Consider the following 7,106-nt stretch of genomic DNA (forward strand, 5'->3'; position numbering starts at 1 on the left):
AACTACCTATATGATATACATATGATATTAAGAAAAGGTAAGTTTTGGGTCTTCTTTTTCCTTGATGGCGTAGTCAGCGTTGACAACAGCGCGCCATTCTTTTCTTGTTTTAGTAATTTGGCGTCAATTGGAGACACCAAGTGTAGCCAGGTGCTTCTCCACCTCCTCCACAAAGGAGTAGAGGTCTTCCTCTTCCTTTGCTTCCCCCGGCGGGTACTGCGTCGMATACTTTCAGAGCGGGATTGTTTGCATCAGTCGATTCTTCAGTCGTTGTCATCGTACATGTCTCTGCACCATATAGCTAGCAGGACGGGAATAATGAGTGACTTATAGATTTTGGTGTTTGTTCGTCGAGAGAGGATTTTACTTCTTAATTGCCTACTCAGTCCGAACTAGCACCTTTTGGCAAGAGTTATTCTGCGTTGGATTTTCAGGCTGACATTGTTGGTGGTGTTGATATTGGTTCCAAGATAGACGAAATTGTCTACGACTTTAAGTTTATGACTCTCAACAGTGAAGCGAGATCCAAGTCGAACGTCTGTTTCATCGTCATCGATTGGAGAATCGGGTTCGCCTTCTCCTGGCGTTATGCTTTAACTGCAATACAGCAGGYTGGAGAAGTGTTCTCTCCATAATTCTCTTATGCCCTGGGCATTGCTTACTATATCACTTACCAGAGTATTCTCTGGTATTGAAACCTGCCTTTAGTCCCCGYATTTTTTCGTAGAATTTTCGAGCATTATACTTGAAATACTTAAATATAGGCCGATATATGCAGCACAAAGTCACCCGGAAGTTCAAAAATCTTTATATTAGGTATATGGAGACTCGGAGAAATATTGAACCGATTCAACCTATTTTTGAAACACAGTGATGCTATTTTCAGGAAAGAATTCTCTCTGAATCCCATACATTATCCGATATTTTCGGTCAAAAGTCAACTATGGATGCTAGGGTCCACATAATCGGTACCTAGAGTCTTAAACAGTTTTGGTTGGCATTGGACAATTCTTGGTCATAAGATGGCATACTTTAATAGTACTATTAGTACAAAGTTATACTAGAAAGTGAAGGAATTAAATGGAATTTGGAACTTGATATACATATGGGAAGTAGACGTGGTTAGTCCGATTTCGTCCATTTTCACACTGTGACATAGGAATGTAAGAAGAATGTCATGTACTAAATGTAATCGATAGATCGGGTCCCGAGAAATGTGATTTCGCCAAAAAGCGGGCAGTGCCACACTCATCGTCCAATTTTAACCGCARCCCCTTTAAAGCCTTCTCACACCATCTTGGAAGAAAAATTTAATGTAATGTGGTTATTACATATTAGTTATTGATTTATCGAACTTTTAGAAGTTTTCAACAGTACCGTTATATGGGARTCCGATTTCGTCCATTTTTACAGTGTCGATAGTGGTATTAAAGGGATTTGTCCAGAGGGATAAAGTTTTATGTATATCTTAATTTGGTGCTTAGTTATGGCACTTTATATTTTCGATTAATGGCGTTTTGTGGGCGTGGCAGGACAGACAATCAGTCACTCTTACTTCAACTCGTCTCGTTATCCTGATCATTTATATACATATGTATACAAGTATGTATATATTGAAAAAAAATTTCTTCCTAACTCACAAGGCACGAAAATGAGATTTTAAATTGGTGCTTACAGATCGTTCGCCAAAAAGCTCGGTTTGCGTATGGAACACAGAGAATCTAAGAAGAACGAATTTTTTGGTGACTTTTTGTGAGTTCGCAATCGTATCGGTATTCTAAAATTTTCTAAAATGATAAACAAAACGCAAAGGTCGGTGTTACTTATAATAACTAGATCACACGTGACAGATTTAAAATTCAAATTCGAGCACAGCTGCGATTCCATTACGCCCTCGCTGTTGCCTTCATCTCTGGCAATCGTTATCACTGTTTGCGATGGTGTAAGAATATCATCGCTTTAAGCCCCTCAAAACAGTTTCTTCTGAAATTTCAACGCGATCGGTACTGTGTAAAGACCATCGGACTATCAATTCTAGCTTGTTAATTGTTGTTCGCTCTCGCATTCGAATCTTATATTTGTGAATTTTTGCTTGCGCTTGCTTTTTATTATTCGACGATTGAGCAATTCTCATAATCGCCGCTTATCACAGGCTCCACGACGTACAATAACAAGCAATTACACAACAAGACGGCAAATTTGCATAAATAAATATTTTATATACAAAATCTCGTTTGCGGAAGCTGCTCTTCGGACGGAAAATGCTGTCACAAGTTATCGTTACAATCATCGCTATAACAGTTATATTGATGGCGACGCTAAGTCACGCTGCGCCGGTGCTTGGTAATTGAGAATATTTATAGAAATATACATCTATTTGCATACACACTTACAAATCAATTTCGCAAGTCCCGGAAATCTGGGYACCTATATAGTTGAAACTCCCAAAAGTTTTGAGTGTGTGATAACGAGCTTTTCTATAGAATGCTAACAAAGTTTTTTTTAAGTAAAAAAAGTTAGGGATACCAATAAACATGGTCACTTCCAAGCCATTCAGCTAGAAATGAGCCTCATCACTGAGATGATTTTTTGATGAAAATACGGATCATTTTCAAGTTGTTCAGTTTTTTCATCAATTTGATTTTGTAAGGATGAAGGTCGAGATTTTTCAGAAAATTCGCCACAACGACGTCACAGATATGCTCAACGTTTAACAACGACGTATGAGATATTGATTTGGGTCTTCCTCAATTGATGCGATAGCGGCAGCAATATTCTCGACACTATAGGCACTTCTCTGTCTCACTGGCACACGTTTTACTGTGACTGTGGACTCAAATTTTTCCACTAGGCACTCAATTGTTGGTCTGGCAGGACGATTATGGCGACCATAAATTTTAATCATTTCGACTCGTTGTTGGATCGTATATCTTTCCATGATAAAATGCGAACCTTACTCAAGACAAATGTTAAAAGAGCGGAGAAAAATATGGGGTATTTTTGTGTCCTATTGTCTACTTTAAAAAAATTGTCCCTATTAAAAAAAATCGTTAGTTTCGTGAGTCATCCTTTGAAACTTCGCATGAAAATTACAAATAAAATAAAACATTCTCATAGGAACTTATCGAGAGCCCGAATCGGCAATAGTGTCTCAGATAGAAATTTAATTTTTTTTTTCAAGATTCCAACAGACGTTCGTTATATATCTTCGGATTTATCGGATATTGGATTATTTATGAATAAGATTTCTTTGAATTTTCTAGATTCGGCGCTCCTGGTGTTTCGACCTGGTAAATAGTTTCGGAATTATGAGCATATTTGTAAGAGTTTTTTTTTTATTAGTTTAAGCGGCTACAAAATTTTTGAGCGTTTCGACGACTAAATTTTCCACTTGGCTTTCTWCATATATTTGTCAGGTAATGAACGAAGGTATACGATTTGGATAGAAATGTATTCATTTTTTTTTTGTTTTTAAAACGTATTTTTTTGGGAAGTCACTATTCTGTCATACCAAAATTGTGCCTGATTCTTTGATCCTGTTTCTACCACCCATTTTTTCTTCTTATTATTTATTTATTTAATTATTGTTTATTATTTTTTAGGATATCAAACCATTTTCGAAGACGATACCCGTACTCATGGCCGCCCCAAGCCGATTTTTGTGCATTGTGACGAAATAGGAAATCACTTGAATTGCATGCTCTATTGTAAGAGCAGGGGCTACAATACCGGAAACTGTGGTGGCGATTTTACGTGTAATTGTTTTTAGCTTTAAACATTCGAACTTATTTATTTTCGTAGAGTTAATTAATGTTATGCTAGGTATCTTTGTAAATTTGTTCTAAATACATTTGTAACAAAAAATATTATTCGACTTTATTTGAATTAATTTTTTAAGAAAATAGTTTGATTTGAGTTAAACGGAATTTGTTCCTATTGTATAAACGATCTTCATAGCAGAAAATTAGGTCAAGTATTTTGCCTAACGGTTATTTATTTCATGGGAATATTAACTTTGAAGCTTAACATTCCACAAAAGTATGTTTATGTAAATAGTGAGGCCAAAATGAGTAAATACGAAGAATAAGCTGGCCGACAGGGGTTAATGCTCGAAAATTCTACGTCTGTTATTCGTGCGACRACTAACAGAAGGTTTCAAGATCGAAGCATATTCTTGTAGAAGTTCCAGTGGTGATCTAGTGACTGATGCCCAGAGCATACTTAAATTATGGAGGGAACACTTCTCCAACCTGCTAATTGGCAGTGAATAAGGCCTATGAAAAAAGGATCGACACACACAATCTCTTCGTCGATTTCAAAGCTGTTTTTGACAACATGAAAAAAGGTGCCTTTATGCCGCTATGTTTGAATTTGATATCCCCGCAAATTGCTCTGGTARTGAACGAAGGTAAAACGAAACAGGTATGGCCATTTGCGCATTGACAACGCCGAATACCAATTGGGTCGATGAGCTGTAAGAGACAGCTACGTCATGTTGGACTCCGGCTCTGAAAGCGTTCGACGCAGTACAAGCCGGAGGAAGCAGATGAAGGGGAAGACCTCCACTCAGTTAGAAAGATCAGCATTTTCAAGAGATTGTTTTTAGTTCCGGTACGTGACCGCACAGTGCCACATTTGGATGACGTTTGGGGGCGAGAAGGTGGTGTTAAAGGTAGTAGTTCTTCAAAATTTATTCAAGATTTATCTGCAGTAAGTCAAATGCCCTTAATTCAACTGAATTGAAGGAATGAATTTTTGCAGGCCCACCACATGTCCCTGAAATATGCAACTAATTTTACGAGCTTTAGCCTTAATGTGGGTTATGTAATCCGCCCAAACCTTAAATGCAAATAAAATAAATAGAAATCAAAGCACAGGTTACGTATAATAGCAAAATAATTTCTTCACACAGAAATTTACCTTTTTCCACGAAGGCATGTCCCTTATGGGTAGTCCATCTCCATTTAATTTTTCACTCGACCGCTCCCACAAATGTTTACTTGTTTGTTTAGCGTCCGCACATTTTATGTAGATTTGGCCAAGTTTGGATGTGATTCCATAAACTCCACCATTATTTCAAATTGGCTTTGTTTAGTGTGCTGACTTTTGCTAACCGATTCCCTATTAAAAATAATATTTTTTTTTAAATTTATCTATAGTATAATATGTAATAAAACTTATTAAAATACTTACATTTTTCAAAACGTCTTTATTGTACAACTCATAAGCTAACGAATATTTTATACGATACTCGAATACATTTGACAATTAAATTCGAATTACATAGTTGCAAATTTTCTTAATTCGGATTCACTATTCGAAATAAGGATTGAAAACGCGAAAATAGAGTTACCGAATACAAAAAATTCGAATTCGAGAAAACTCATTWTCGGATCGAGATACATTGCGAAAAGAAGAAATAACTGGCGCCGCTATTGTTAACTCACCAGTCTTCACCAGTAAAGAATAAGAAGATTTAGCTTCGGTGTTTCTTATTGTTTAATGTCGAACCAGAGAAAACCAAAGAGCTAAGTAAACTGACGACCACTGGATGCGAACTAAATCRAAATAGACGGCCTTAGTCTCTACATCACTTTTCGGGCAGCATAGATCCAAAGGTAATCTGTTTACACATTTAAATTCCGTGTGAAAATGGCACTCAAAGGTCTTTTCCAAACGCAGTTAAGAAAGAACAAACAGTCCGCAAGCTTCTGTAGTTTTCTTATTTAATTTAAATTAGCTTACTGCATTAAATTTATTAAAAATTATGTTTTTATCCACAATAGTTACAGTTGCATTATTGTATAGCATATTTATTTATACATATATRTATGYAAATATAGGTATATATTTATAATTGCATAGAACCGCTAAAACCGAAAGAACTTAGTCCTAATAGGTATACATATGTAATAAGAATTCAGAAAATTACGAACATATGTATGTTTTTCTTTGCTTAATTAATAAAAAACTAATATAATAAAAATATTAATTTATGCTTGTGTAACTCACCAAGCAATTTATGTGGAAAGACTCTTAAATGTAAAACCTTTTAGACACATTGGTTCAAAGAATAAAATAGGCGACTGGAAAAGCACTCAATAATATTTAAAAAATATATGCACACATATATTTATATATTTAACGGCCTTTTGTTATGATACAAATTATAGAAATCACTTTCCATTTTAGAAATAAATTTAATTATTTTTAATTCGCAACAGTTACAAACAAAATAAATATATTGGCTTATACAACTAAAAAAAAAAACATTAAAAAAAAATATGTACTTTTATATTAGTTGTGTCCGTTATTACCCAAATTAATTTTTTTTGCAAAGGCCTTCAAAGTTTCAGTTTTTGTCTCAAAAAATTATCCATTGTAAACAGTTTTTCATTTTCAATCTAAGTCATGCCTAAATCGTTTTAGTCTTCTCATATATTTTACATGAGATTTTTTAGTATTTTTTATTATAATTTTTAAAAGAATAATTTTCGATATTTCTGCTCTCCTAAAAACGTCTTAATAATTTTTTACCGAAAAATATGATTTTGAAAGCTTTACGCTGTTAAAGTTATGWATCAAACATTATCTATTCAAATAGTATACCATGTGGTATGAGCAACACTGAATGTGTCACTTGTATAAATTCTCAATGCACTTGATGTATATTTATAACTGCGTATAACTWTCAAAGGAGTATTTTATAAAAAAAATCGATATCTTTTTGTAGATTAAAAAAAAAATTATATATTCAAGCTGGTCACTTGCTGAATGCAAAACATAAAAAATTCCTTGTTATATAAATCGGCAAAATATCATGAATTTAGCATTGTTTAAATTGAAAATAAAGAGCTTGTTTACATTGGATCAATTCTTTAGCGCAAAACCGGAAACTTCAGTGGGCTCATATATATACTCATATATACTAACCAATTTCAATAAGCAACTAAGAAAATATACTAAATTATAGCTATTCTTTTATAATTTTCATGCTTAAATAATTTTTTTTCTTATATCTGCTATAACATTTCCATGCCACATGACGTATGCATATTCCTTATTCAACGCAATTTTCGTAAATTGGTCGGTTTTCACAATTCTTA

This window comes from Bactrocera latifrons, unplaced genomic scaffold (assembly GCF_001853355.1).
Source record: "Bactrocera latifrons isolate USDA-ARS-PBARC rearing strain unplaced genomic scaffold, ASM185335v1 scaffold_36, whole genome shotgun sequence".
NCBI lineage: Eukaryota > Metazoa > Arthropoda > Insecta > Diptera > Tephritidae > Bactrocera > Bactrocera latifrons.